Source organism: Condylura cristata, unplaced genomic scaffold (assembly GCF_000260355.1).
Source record: "Condylura cristata isolate star-nosed mole 26May11 unplaced genomic scaffold, ConCri1.0 scaffold00021, whole genome shotgun sequence".
Lineage (NCBI taxonomy): Eukaryota > Metazoa > Chordata > Mammalia > Eulipotyphla > Talpidae > Condylura > Condylura cristata.
Window position 1 is genome coordinate 19,626,537 of NW_004567122.1, and position 15,395 is coordinate 19,641,931.

The 15,395-nt window shown below is 36.7% G+C and overlaps 1 pseudogene; it reads left to right on the forward strand.

Moving 5' to 3' along the window:
• Nucleotides 1–15,395, forward strand: part of LOC101631285 — a 183,404-nt pseudogene that overhangs the window by 149,073 nt on the left and 18,936 nt on the right.

Sequence of the window (15,395 nt, forward strand, 5' to 3'; positions counted from 1 at the left end):
AAAGAGAGAGAGAGAGAGGGAAGAAAAAGGAAAGACAAATATAAAAATTATTTACATTCTTAATAATCTAATGAATGAAAATTATTCTGTTATTATCTAGTCTTGAACTCAGGCAAATCATATTCTTCCTTCTTATATATACACACACACACACATATTCTGATTACATAATACACAGAAGAGGCAGATGGGTAATAAAGTATTGATAATATTATTTATTCATGAAAATCAAAGTTGTTGTGTTAGGTATGTTTAATTTAAATAATGTGTGGCTATGATCTTTCAGTAGTAAATGGAAGAACATTTAGGGAGAATTGGGAAGGGCTAATATAATCACTAACTTCTAAAATGAGGAAAGACCTCCAGTTTGGGGTAGGACATAAGTCATCATGAATAAGGCATCAGTAATAGCAACTTCATAGATGAGATAAAGCTCTAAAGGCAAAGAAGTATTATCATCTTTGGGCTCCCACAGAATATTTCATTTCCATGGCCATTCTAACCCAAAGATGTTGTTTCAGGTATGGCTATTTACATCCCTCTGAGAAAACTCTGAAAGAGAAACCTGATGTGGTAACTTGTGAGACACAGCTGACCATTAGCTGATGTGCTGTCATTGGTCAGATCAGGAGCAAACCCAACATTCCTTCCTGCTACTCCACAGATAGTTTCTTGAAGATCATCTGGCCCTTAGACGATCTACAGCAGACAGCAGACTCTGCCAGTGAAGACGAGCATCCAGCAGACAATCACAGCTTGGCTCATGTCTTGGATTTCGAAGAGTATGGTCTGGGGGGCAAGAAAGCCATTGGACCCACACCTAGAACTGTAAGTGTCAGGTCTCAGACCTGAAACACACCACTTAAGACTAGAGTATTATCTCTTTGTTGTATGAAAAGTCATTTTATTAACTCAAATATAGGAAGTCTCCCCACGGAGGTTTCTGGTTATCCATCAGAATATTTTCCTTGATAATCATCAACAACTTGAGCAAAAAAGAGGTGATCCCACTTGTCTTCATGTCCTCAGGAACCTCTGACATAGTGCAATTTGCAAATAGGGTGATTGCAGAGAAGAACTAGCAGTTTAAGGTTTTTCATGTTATTTATGCTGAAAAAAAATACAAGTAGAGGGAGGCAGTGAGCAGTACTAAGAACGGCTTGAAAACACAGTTGCAATCTAAGTCTCTGTTTTCAAGATAACTCAATATTTCAGACTTTCGGTAAGGGAAAATGGTATCATAACATAAGACTGTCACTCTTGCCATGTCAACTCTGTAAGTATTGGTTTTAAGTTCCCTTTAATCTGGACAGATGGGTTTGGTTTTAGGTTAAATATCTTGGACTTCCACTAAGTGGGTGCTACGGATTAGATGTTGGGGCTTTTAGCTCCTGCATTGTTTTCTACTGTAAATGTTGTGAATCTGCTAGTGTAACACCAAGTATATGGGAAAGGTTGTTGTTTGTTTGTTTGTTTTAACTCCCTTGAGAATTTCAACTACAATTTAAAAATGCCTCAAAGAATCCTATCTTCAAAAGAAAGGGAATTTTGTAGAAGGTTTTAGGCTCAGCCCATACCTGAGGCAATGAAGAGAACAGTTCCAGACAGACACTTGAAGCCATTACCATGGGGATAGGAATGCTGGGAAACCAAACGCTGTACTTGAAGCATGACAGGAGCAAAAACACTTTATGGAATATGCGTGAGTCAAGGAAACTCGTACTTGATTTCCCTTTCCTGGAAACTGTGCACATTGGTGAAAAGACATGGATCGTTGGATTCTGCAGAACTGCATTTGAATCCCAGTTTCTGTTGCTGCTCAGCTAAATGTATAAATTAGCAAAAGAAGCTTTGTCTTGGTCTTGGCTTTCTATCTCCAAAATGGTGAAAAACATACCTATTTCCTAGCGCTATTAGGTGGATTAAATAAGTTTCTATATATAAACTGCCAGATATAGGGAAAAACACAATGAACATATTTTCCTTCCATTTTTTATCCCCCTTCCCTGAAAACAAGAAATACTAGAACATGGTTGCTTGGAGATACAGCCTATATCTTCACAGCCCCCATTATGGCGCAACCCAGTCATCAAATCCCTCCTTACTCTCTTGTTTCCACCAGTCCATAGAGTGAATAGTTCACAGTTCAGCTGTGGAACCAGGAATCTCAAAAAGATATCTGACCTGTCTGGACTGGATGCTACTGCAGCTGTGGAGCAGGTAATGAGCATCTGTATCTGTGTTTCAGTTTCAGCTTTGTCACAAGCCACATTCATTAGAATCTTTAAATCTCATCTTTTCCCTCTGGCAAATGGTAACTCCCTTATCATCTCTGCATGGCTTACAAGCCTATTAAGAAGCTTACCCCCATCCCCACAAACGTGGAGACCTATACAAAACTCAGCCTATTTATTACTTAATTGGGTTACCTTCTGCTTTTTTTGACAGTTAGTATACTATATTGTCCTTTATTTGCCATGCTCATTTCTTCTGTAAATTGTGTGCTTATGGGCTGACTTACTTCTTAAAAGCTCATTTGAGCTACATTCTAAAAACAACTATAGCAGACAGCGCCATGTCAGCTACCTGAATTCAGTGCAGCCTCATTATTCTTCATTGTTTTCAAAAGTCACAGGATGAATGCTACAACTGAAGAGAGGTAATCAGCAGTAAAGTAGATGTGTTCTAGCATATGAATCTCTTTTTACCACTCTTTAAGAGATGATAGCTCATGCACTTCTAAATAGTTGGAGATTTTGTGAAGAATCATCATTATTAGTACTCTTTGTTATTACCATGGTTTCAAACAGGAAAAATAAACAAACCCCTAAAGAACACAATTTCAGGATTATGAAAAAGAATAAAGAGGAAATAGCAAATGTCAAGGCCCTGGATTTATGTAGGTGTGCATAAAAGGTATAAAAAAAATACATAGTTCTTCAAAAGAAACAATGATGAACAAATTCAGCAATTGTGAATACTTTTCAAATTTTATTGTTTGCTATAATTACTCAAAAATAAACTAACATTTATGGTCAATGCATCTTTAACAAAGCAGAAAAGATAGTTGAATGGGAAAAATAGTCCTTTCAATAATATTACTAAGGAAACTGACAAAAGAGGAAAGTGCCAGGACAATATACAAAAGAGTGTGTTGGACCCTATCTCACAGGACACACAAAAATCCATTCAAAAGGGATCAAAGACCTCACACCTAAGAAAATTATAATACCATAAAACCCTTAGAAGAAAAAAATTTTTAAATAAAGGAAACTCTTAGGAAAAAAACATAGGAGTCAATCCTCATGACCTTTGATTAGGTATTTCTTAAGTACAAGTAATAAAAGAAAGATTAATAAATTGGATTTTATCAATTTTTGTGTGTGTGTGCTTCAGAAAACACCATCAAAAAAGTGAAGAGACAAACATGGGAGAACATACAAAATGGGGGAAAATATTTGAAAATCATATATGTGGTACAGAGACTTGTATGCAGAATTTATGAAGAATAAACTCAGTAGTAAAGGGACAACCCAATTTGAAGTATTTTCATATTTTTCTCCAAAAAAGTTATATAAATAGCTAAAAAATACATGAAAAGATGCTCAATGTCATTAGTTATTAGGAAATCACAAGTCAAAGACACAATTAGTTGCCATTTTCTATCCACTAGAGTGGCTATAATCAAAAAGAAGGAAAATACAGGGTTAGCAAGCATATGGAGAAATTAAATCCTCATCCATTATTGATTGGAATGTAAAATGCTACAGCTACTTGAAAATAGTTTCACAATTCTTCAAAAATTTAAACAAAGCAATTTGTTTAACCAAGACAGTTGAAAATATGTCGACACAAAACTTACATACATGTTTTCATGGCAGCATTATTCCTAGTAGCCAAAAAGTAGAATTTATCCAAACATTTATTAACTGAAGAGTAGATAAATAAAATTAACACACACACACCTTTATATATACATATATGCACATATATGTGTGTGCATATATATATACACACATACATATGTAAATGTATGTATATACTATATATATATATATATAAAACGCATAAACCTCAAAAACGTTATAGTAAGTGAAACAAGTTAGTAACAAAAGATCCCATACTATTGTGTATGAGCCCATTTATATGAAATGTCCAGCATAGGTACTGACTCTGTTTTTACAGGTGAGCTACGAATGACTGTGTGTATAGACAGAAACTACATGAATAGACTAGTGACTGGCTAGAGTAGGGGAGAGGTATGGGGTGGGTGGAGTGTAACTGTTTATGGGTACCAGGTTTGGTTTTGGTATGATGCAAGGGTCTAAAATTAGATGATGGTAGTAGTTTGGTAACTCTGTAAATATATAAAAAGTCATCGAATTATACTTTTTAAACAGGAAGACTTTGCATTATACAAACTATATCTTAAGCTGTTAAGGCCTTTAAATATAGATAATTACTACTTTAAATAAAGCCCTATGATTCCATTATAAATTTTGGTAACGTAATTATAAATATTGATAATAATAATTATAACAGCTTATCGAGTGCTTACTATGTACCAGGCAATATTTAAAGTTTTTGTAAGTATAAACCAATTTGCCTTCCTAACAGGTATTTTAAAGGAATATTTTTATTATTCCCAGTTTACAGATCAGAAAACTAAAACTGTTCAAAGGGTCTGTGTTTGAGATAAACTATATACTGGTCCTGAAATCTAGTCACAAAATTTGAAGAGTAGATATCCCTAAACTTCAGAGAACTAGGAAATATTTTTAACATTTTAATTCATGATGAGACAGTAAAGATAATGCCTATGGATTAAAAAAAATAAATAAATAAATTGTGGGCCCTCCCTGGTGGTGCAGTGGGTTAGGACACAGCACTGCCAGCAAGCCATAGCCGCCTCAGTGCAAGTTCAATCCCCAGCCCCAGAGGTGATCCACATGGAGCTGCAGACCTCTCCTGACCCACCTGCTGCTCCCCTCAGCATTGTACTTTGTCAATCTGCCTCTTCTGCTTCCCACTCTGTCTCTGGTAAATCCTCCCACCACCCCTGCACCTCTGGCTTGTACCCCAGTTCTGTATGCTTAAGTAAATTTAAAAAAAAAAATCTTTAAAAGAAATTTGTTACTTCACACAATAGCAGTATGGAATGAAAGTACAGGATTATATGATGGAGACCCTTTTTTGGCCTATAACAACACAGTACTAATCAGCGAGTGCCTGCTATATTTTCATGCTTCCAAGGCTACAGGAGGAGGAATGTTTAGCTCACAGAACTAGTAGATTAACAAGCCTGGAGTGAGGAGTCAGGTGGTAGCCCTAGTTTTGCCCTTGATTATCCATGTGACCTTGGGTATCTGCTCTAACCCTCAGGACACAAATTAAAGGTCTGCAACATAAAGTACCTTTAGTAGTTCTTTCTAAGACCCCTATTTGCTTTCCAATCTCATCATCTACCATCTATTTTCTTAGCCAGCATTACATTAACTTCTGAAGACATCCTCCTCTAATCTGTTTCTTAGAATTTGCCAAAACATCTTTCTGGATCTATGTCAACTACTCTAACTCAAGTCGCTCCAGCTGTAGAGAGGAAATTGGAATGTGTCCCTTTGTTCCTCATTTTGATTGGTAGACTTCTTAAAAGTAATTAAAATCTATGTAGTAAACATTGGATATACTCTCAAGATTTCCTGGTAACCCTGAAGTCCTTTAAAGTAAAACATAATTTGCATGATGTTGAAATGTTAGTTGTGATTTTCTCTGGGGACTGAGAATTATAGATGATTTTTTTTTCTTCTTTACCTTTTGTTATTTTGTCTTAAAACAGAAAATAGTACTCGAAAATCTTTATGACATAACTTCATGAATATAATGCTACTAAACTCTAACCTTTAAAATAAGAAAGAGAGTTAATGTTATGCATATTTTACCACAATATAAATAATACCTAAAACTCCTTTATGGAAGATGCTAAAAATCATACAGTATTTATAAATATTTCTCCAGAAATAATTGCCAGTTTGTATAAAGTCCGCCAAAGGCAGACTCTCCAATATTAGGCAGTTTGTAAGATTGTAAAGCTATTCTACTTAAAAATATGTATATTTATTTATTTATGCACTCAAGAACTGGGGTGCAGCCCAGTGGTATGGGTGGGGTGGTGATGAGAAGATTCACCAGAGACAGAGTGGAATTGACTGAACAGGCAGATTGACTGAAAACACTGCTAAGGGGAGCAGCAGATGAGGCAGGAGAGGTCTGCTATGCCATGTGGGTCAGCTCCCTGGCCAGGAATCGAACTTGTGCTGCAGTGGCTGCAGACAGCCTCATAGTGCCGTGCTTTAACCAGTTGCACCAACAGGGAAGGCCTGATAATGCTATTTAAATCAAAGAAACAGTTGTTTTTTTTTTTTTTTTTCAATCAGGTAACTTTGGGGCCACCGTTTTGTAAGACACTCTAATTAGAATGTTTAAATGCTTAGAGTTGTGGAAAGGGGTCAGCTTATACTGGCACATAAGCACTAATTGTCAGCATGCCTTTTCAAATCCAAGTTCACTGGTCTCATTTGATAAGTTAAAATCAACCACAGTGGGAATATTTACACTCTGGAATATGCCAAAGGCTACAAATAATAGCTTTCTTTTCCCCCCTGGGAAATCTGTTTACCCGAATACTAATATTTAATAATAATGCATCGGTGGACAGAAATGTTTACTACAGAATGTGTAAAATCAGCTATTTCAACTCATTTTATAAATTTAAACAAATACAATAAAAGCAGTGAAAAGACTTGCCCAAGTAGGTGATAGACCTAGAATAAAAACTTGTATTTTTTTAATTTTATTATAATAGTTTATTTTTACATCATTTTGTGCCTTTTTCCATCTCAGTTGTAACCCCATGGACTTCCCATCACCAAATCACCCATGCGCCATCATCATAGTTCAGTTCACTATCCCTCCCCTCTTTTTTTGATCCCATTCCCCACTCTACCCCTATAAAATGTCTCTGGTATGTAGTTGTTCATTATTATCCAGCCCCCCCCCCCCCCCCGTCCTTTATGCTCTTGCTATGAATGAAACCATCCAGTATTTTTCTTTTTCTTTCTGGCTTATTTTACTAAGCATGATCCCTTTCAGTTCCATCCATGTTGCTGCAAAAGGCATGAGGTTATCTTTTTGATTGCTGAGTAATATTCCATTGTGTACATGTACCTTATCTTTTTAATCTAGTCATTTACTTTTGGGCATTTGGGTTGATTCCTTGTCTTTCCTATTGTAAATAAAGAAGCAATAAACATGGGAGCACTGGTGTCCTTTTGAATCCGTGTTGTTGTAGGTACCTAGGAGTGGGATTGGTGGGTCAGATGGAAGCTCCATTTTTACCAGTTTGAGAAACTTCCAAACAGTTTTCCATAGTGGTTGTATCAGTTTGCATTCCCACCAGCAGTGGGAGAGTTCCTTTTTCTCCACATCCTCGCCAACATTTGTTGTTATTAGTTGTTTTAAAGTGTGCCATTCTCACTGGCGTGAGGTGATATCTCATTGTGGGTTTATTTTGCATCTCCCTTATTACAAGTGATGTTGAACATTTTTCATATGTTGGCTGTCTGTATTTTCTTTTTGGATACGTGTCTTTTTAGCTCTTCTGCACATTTTTTGATGGGATTGTTTATTTTTGTTGAGTTTCATCAGTTCTTTGTATATCTTTGTGATCAATCCTTTATTGTTAGTATTGTATGAGAAAATTTTTTCTCACAAAATGTCTTTTTGTTTTTTGTAATGTCTTTTTTGCTATACAGAAGCTCTTTAACTTGATGTAGTCCCATCTATTTATCCTTTCCTTCACTATCATTGTGTTGGGTGCTGTATCTTTAAAGATGTTACTGAGGTGTATGTCGTGTAGTGTTTCACCACCTTTGCTTCCAGGTATTCTATGGTTTCCATGATCATGTCTAGGTCTTTAATCCACTTCAAGTTGGTTTTAGTGAATGGTGTGAGGGAGTGATCTAGTTTCATTTTTTTGCATGTAGTAGCCCAGTTTTCCCAGCACCATTTGTTGAACAAACTTTCTTTGTTCCATTGCATATTCTTTGCTCCTTTATCAGAGATTAGCTGCTCATAAACCTGTGGGTTTATATCTGGGTTTTCTATTCGAATCCACTGGTCTGTGTGTCTGTTCTTGTTCCATATCATGCAGTTTTGATTATTATGGCTTTGTAGGATAGCTTGAAGTCTGGGATTGTGATGCCTTCATTCTCTTTCTTTTTAGTCATGAGAGTTTTGACTGTTTGAGGTCTTTTGTGAGTCTCATTAATATTCATTCTATCTTTGAAAAATGTCAATGAGACTTTAATTGGGAAAGCATTAAATCGTATATTGCTTTTGATAGGATGGCCATTTTGATTATGTTAATTCTCCCAATCTATGAGCAGGGAATGTCTTTCCATTTCTTTGTGTCTTCTTGTATTTCTTTTAACAGTGTTTTATAATTTTCTTTGTATAGGTCTTTTACCTCTTTCATTAGGTTTATTCCCAGGTATCTGATTCTTTATGAAAAACTTGTATTTTTTTAAAAAATGCAGTAGTTTGTTTTTACATCATTTATGCCTTTTTCCATCTCAGTTGTGAAAAACTTGTATTTTTAACCTTAGTTGAAACTTTTCTTGGTACCAGACATATATTGCCATTTTTTCAATATATTTCGTATATAAAATACACAAGGCTTTTTTTAATTCATAGAAGAAAATTCTACTTAGAAAACATGCTATAGGCCAAGTGAAACATCTTAGCAGGTCAAGTCTAGCCTAATATCTCACCATTTGGTACAAAAGAGAGTCAGAGAGGTTAACTGAATTTACCAAGTGGGAGTGTCCAAATTCATTGCTTTCTTTTCTGTGTTTGACTCTCATTTACAGTCTCTGTAAAAATCTATTAGTGTGACTTTCTGGAGAGCATCAGAAAAATAAGGTATTTAATCTCTGGTGGTTGTAAGAACTGCCTGCTAATTATCATTTTTTGTCTTGGGTTTGTTTATCTCAGTTTCCATGGAAATATATAAAAAGATCTTTGCTATCTTTATTTCAGTCTAATTATTATCATAGATTTTTTTTTCATTTTTTGTCGATGCATACGCTCCTGTTACAGCTTTATTTGTATAGCAATCCTACTCCAGTTATTTATCTTAGGTTGCCTGGTTTTTGTTTTAATTTTCACACACAATAATGAAAGCTTTTGCCCAGGCTTAGTTGAGAAGAGCACGTTTAAATGACCAAGCGGATCAAATGGTGGTTGCTCCGTGCCTGCTGGTATGCATAACATTCAGCAACCATTAATCTTAGTACAGCAGCCAAGATCCATGTTTTCTTTCTGTGATCATGTGCCACCAGAACCTTCATCCTATTTGATCATAAAACCCAAACATAATTACTAACCAATTTTTGAGAAATTTAACATAGGCAGCCCATATCATGAAATGAAATTCAGATGGCAAACCCTAATGGAATCCTACCCAGAGACAGGGTTAAGTGGCTCCTCCTACCAGCATTTTTTGCATTTAAAACAAGAATGCCCCTAGGAAGCACTAAGTGGGGTGCTTAACATTCCACCTTCTACCTCTCTGTGGGTTTCTGTTCCCACCTCATGGGTTTACTTATCTTTCCCGTTCTTGAAATTACAGAATTCACTACACCTGTACTGTATTTGCAGCAAATTGCATCTGTGATAAAATTTCTTATAAGGAAATAACTCAACATCTTACACAAGTTCAGTCGCTATCATTTCCATTACTTCAGAACTTCCCCCAGATGCTATCTAAATGGAGTCAGCCTATCATGACTTGCAATAATGGTATTCTTCTGCTTCCAAACCATCCTGCAGTGTTCATCAAGCTAAAGCTTTTGTTATTGTATTCCCATTATCTACAAGATAACTGCCCCCGGGCATCTATGGTCCTTCATCATTCAGTGATCAGCTGAATGGTGGTTAGTCCCTTGCCTCTCAAAATCCCCACTCTCGGGCATGTACACACCTAATTGTTGAGCTCAGGAGCTGTAGTAGAACTCATGAGCTCTACTCCTGTCTCTTTCTGCCTTTTCAATGTCTCTTCACTCTCCAGAGCTCACCTCAAACTCCATCTTGTCACCAGACTTTTCTAAATCATCCCAGTCTCTTCTGAGCTTGACTTCTTCGAAAGGTAAATAAATGCTCATAGGCATTTCTTTAATTAATGAATTCTCGTATGACCACATTCTGCGATCGCTAAGTTATGGCTAAGTTGCTTAGTCTCTTGAAGAAGTTTCAACATCTGTAAAAATGTGGTTTGAGCAAGGATTTAATTGATTGTTATTATGAAGTTATCTAGCAGATATGCTACATAGACTCAAAAATATTAGGCAGTACAAAGATAGGACCCTGGTTTACTATCTTCCTCACTCTTTTTGCTTTTTAATTAAACATTTCAAATAAACATATCATCTCTTCCTACATACTTAACTGGAGCAATGATCTATTTCTTAAAATATATTGCTCACTCAGCATACAGCCTTGCTAACAAATATCTATTAATTGATTACTAGAAGAGCTTCTCTATTAAAAATGTGTCCAGCATGGGTAGAACTGGAAGAGTTTATGCAAAGTATAAGAAGTCAGAAGGAAAGAGACAAGTACCAGATGGTTTCACTCATGTGGAATAGAGAGAAAAGCAAAGCAAAGCAACTGACAAAGCTAAACCAAAAGAAACCCCAGAATTATGACTGCAGAATTAAAGCTTCTAGAGGGGGAGGGGAAAAGGGTGGCAACAAAGTGGAAGGTGACACAGTGGATTATAGGATTATAGGTGCTTTGGTGGTGACATCCATCTGAGGATGTGTGAGCCTGTACCCCTAAATCATATGCATTGTTGTAAACCAATATTACCTCAGAAAAGAAAATAAGTAAGTCCAAGGACACTGCAATTCCTGCTTCAGAAACATTTTATTCTAAGTTAAACACTGTCTCCAGTTAAAATTCAAAACTTCCAGGAAGATAGTAACACATTATGTTTCATTAGTTATTGATATTTATGAAGAGTACAATGGTTTACAAAGAACAGAAACTATCTTACAGGTCTTGCTGTTATATGTAGTTCAGTGGTAGGTTCATACAACACTTTTTTTTAAAGATTTATTTATTTGTGCACACAGAACTGGGGTACAGGCCAGTGGCTCAGGGGCGGCGAGAGGCCTCACCAGAGACAGAGTGGGGAGCAGAACAGGCAGATGGACGAAGTACACTGCTGAGGGGAGCAGCAGGCGGTGAGGAAAGGTCTGCCACACCATGTGGTTACCTCCGGGGCAGGCGGGGATCGAACTCATGTGGAAGTGGCTTTAGCTTCTCAGTGCAGTGCTTTAACTCTCTGCGCCACCAGGGAGGGCCTCATACAACACTTTTAGTGAAGCTTATGGAACTGTAGCACGACAGCCCTGGGGACTCAGGTGAGCACCTGTCAGTTTCCCCAGCACTAAAGGGTACATAAGGATGAGGGGCATTCAATGTAGAAACAAGAGAGTCAGATAAACTAGAACAAGTTAGTGACCCTGTTGTGCACCCATAAAATCCCACTGAATGACACATTTATCTAATTTCATTTTCTTGTCCCCTTAAATTCCAGTGCCCTTAGACTTAGTCCTGCACAAACCTCCCCTTGCTGGTTATCAACAAGTGCTAATGAGGCCAAGGCTAAAGGTTTGATTTCTCTGGAAACTTTGCTCTTGTCTGCAGTCCAAGTCCATGTATTTCATCTAAGCCTGTCATTCTGTAATGCCACTGATTAATCACAAGGGGAAGAGGAAGCGAGTAGAGCTACCCGGGACCCCATCCTTCACTGCCGCTGCTAACATTGATCAGAAGGACACTGGTGTTTACCCAATGCGTGCACATTGAGTGATTGAAGGTCCACACAAGGAAATTCATTTCTGCACTTCCTGCTTTTGGTTAAAATGGTTCTAAATGACAAGAATAATAATCCCTAGCTTAATGGGAAATTTCCACAGCATGTTCTTCTGTATGATTTCATTCTCATCTTGTGAGATTGGTATGGCAGATACGAAGCTCAGCTGGGTTGGGATCACCTGTGGTTACCTAGTACACAAACAAGGAGATGGAGACGGAGCCCTGGCCTCCTTGAGATTTTATTTATTTTGGGTGCCTGTCAGTGGTGATGGTGATTTTGGCACAGCTCACAGCCTCCTGTAACTGGCAAAATATAAAGATAATGCTGAGACTCCACTGATTTTGCACATATCTCCTCCATAGGAATTGCAGAACTCTCTAGGTATCAAGGACCACACAGTGTAGTCTGGATGCTCCTGTGTGCCTTGCCACACGTTGGTTGCCACCTGAGATAGTCAGGGATTTCCTGTATATGTAAAGGCATAAAGCACCCACCCTAGTATACAAGCTCAGGCAGGTAGGAAAGGCATCCCTGTGTTTAATGTTTCGCTTCTGCCAGTCTCTGCACCTCATTATTTTAAGGCTTTGCTTTAGATTCTGCCACCTATATCCAGAGTTATGTGTATTCTATTAGTAAATTAAAAGCTAAATTTTCCAAACACATTTATTTTCTCCCCTAGAGAAAATGCTGATAGGATGAAAATCACCCTATGTCTTACTTATGTTACTCATTAACTAATTAAAAAAAAAAAAGCCTCAGCCAGATTAGGAGTCATGTGAACCAAGTGCTTCCTGCAGTGCAGGAATGGTGCCAAACTAAAACGCAGAGATTTTCACATTATTTGGAAGATTCAGCCATGAGTTTTTGAGTGTATTCCTCATCTGTGTGACTGACAAGTGCACAATGGTGAGGAAAATACTGCCTTCTTCTGACTCTGTGTTCCAGTTTGAGTTTCTGGGCAGCCTCAAGAAGGCAAGCATCGGGACTCCACACAGCTCCACCGACAGCCCAGGCTCTGTTTTTCTCAGGTGGGTCCACCCTGTCACCCCCTCCCCACCCAAATCCAGCAGTTCCACAGGTTTCTCTTGGGGTGTTTCTCACTCATCCCCAAGGTAGCCGCCTGCCACAAGGAAATAGAAAACATAGCCTACGCTTCTGGGCTCGTGGATTTGTTGAGGGTACATACCAGTGATGTGAAACTAATTTGACTAATGTTTTCTTTAATATGTGTTAGTGGATAGCCAGCTATGGATTTCCTCAATGTCTAACTCTGTGTGCAAGTTCATAGGAAAAGAAGTCAAAAAGTTAAATCAACTTATTCTTTATGTGTCATAAGAATTCTCAAGCACCTTATATATTGTGGGAGTCACATACCAGTAGATGTCAATTATAAGAAAAAGCTCCTGATCCAATTTTAATGTAAACTTTAATGTATATTTCATGTAAACTTTTCAAATGAAGACTTAGAAAAAACCTCCATGCCTAGACTGTACTTTGATATCATGGCACACCCAGGAACATGATGATTTGTTTTATCTTCTAATCATTTATACAAAAAAAAATGCTCAAAGTCATAGCTTTTAAAAAATAAATAGGAAGCAGAGGGATTTGATTTTATTTAATGGCATTGACATATGAGAATATCAGATCATGAAAACAAAATCAGTAATTTTAAGAAGCAGTTTTAGAGACCAAGATTCTGAATTTATACAAAATGTGACTTGATAGATCTATGTTAGAATTAGATTAATTTTTCCAGTCACCAACAAATGAATGTATCTTACTTGCACTAGCAGTTACTTATGCAAGAGCACAAGTCCTATAATTGGAAATGTAAAGTTCTTGTTTTATATCCATATTTTATAGAACATAAAATGTTTCACAAATCATTTTGTCTGCTTATGCCATCTCTTATGGAGTAGACTGTAATAAAAACTCCTGTTTGGGATTCTAACTGAATTTGGAAACTCAAACTAGGAAACACCAACTGTTTATAAACTAAAATATACTGACAAGTAAATATTAAATATATATAACATAATATACATTCTAATTCAGGTAAATATCACACATATGATTTCAATAAGTATAGATAAATAGAATAAAAATAAAATCCTGCATCATCTTAAAACAAGCCTCTTTTAGAAGAGCCTCAATGTATTTATCCTATATTTTTGTATTTCTGTATTAGAATTTATGTTTTTTCTAGTGTATACTAGAAATCTCCATATTAGTATTTATAAGTTTTTTTTTCTAATGTATACTAGAACTAACTTTAAAAAAACTACATGTATCTCCAGACAATTTGTATATTGGAGGAATTTAGTCTAGTAAAATGGTCTATTTAATGTATTATGCATAAAATCATTGAGTATAATTTGTAAAACTATTTAGGCACCTATTGTTTAATTATTTGAAGTAAAAAAAAAATAAGACCAGGGAATCACTTCCCCTTACCTTCTGAATAAATATTAAGAATTTATGCAGATGTTATCACATCCCACTATCCTTTCCCTGCACTAGAACTAATAAAATGTACTCACAGGCCAACGAACTACTTCAAATAGACACAGATGCAATTTACCGAGTATTTTTATTGAATCATTCAGTTCCACAAAGTTTTACTATATACCAATCTATGTGGAAGACACAGGATATAATCATGAGTGAAATATGCCAAGTCCCTGTCTTCATGGAAGTCATTAATGGCAAAGATAGGCTCAAAAAGTTCAATGAATGAGTGCACATATGCATACAAAATTCAAATATTAATGTATATTATTATGAGAAACTAATACAGGACAACATTAGAGAAAAAGGCAGGGAAAACTAATTTAGCTGAAGGGGTAAGTCAAGGACTCTCTGAGAAAGTGGTATTTTAGTCCTATTTATAGGATGAGGAAGAACCAACCACGAAAAAGTTTGGGAAGGGCCATGTTGAGGTAAAGGGAGATCTTTTATCTAGAAGAGCTTGGGCAGAATAGCACCAGATGAAATCAGAGTGAGAAGCTAAGGGGGCAGAGGGTTAGAATTCTATTTGGACTGTGATGGGAAGCCACTGGAAGGCTTAGAAGGTCCTTCTGACCTCACTCTTGCACTCACCAAAGCAATTCTGCCTCTTGCTTGAGTCACCGATGTCTTTGTCTCCAAAGTTGCTTCTACCCCACACACCTAAGAGAGGAATTACTAGGTCATAGAGAACAGACTTGATTAACTCTAGTCATTATGTCAAATTGTGTTCCAAGATTTTGTGTCTTTTATGTTATTATCAGTAGTTTCACCATCTCAATATTTGTATTGTCTGGCTTTTTTTCCAACTTGGAAGATGTACACAGTATTTCAGTGTGTTTAAAATATGTACGTCCCTTATTACCAGAGAGAAGCATCTTTTTTTCAATATGTTTGATAGTCGTTTTATTTCCTCTTCTGTAAAATACTTCCTTATAGATTTCTA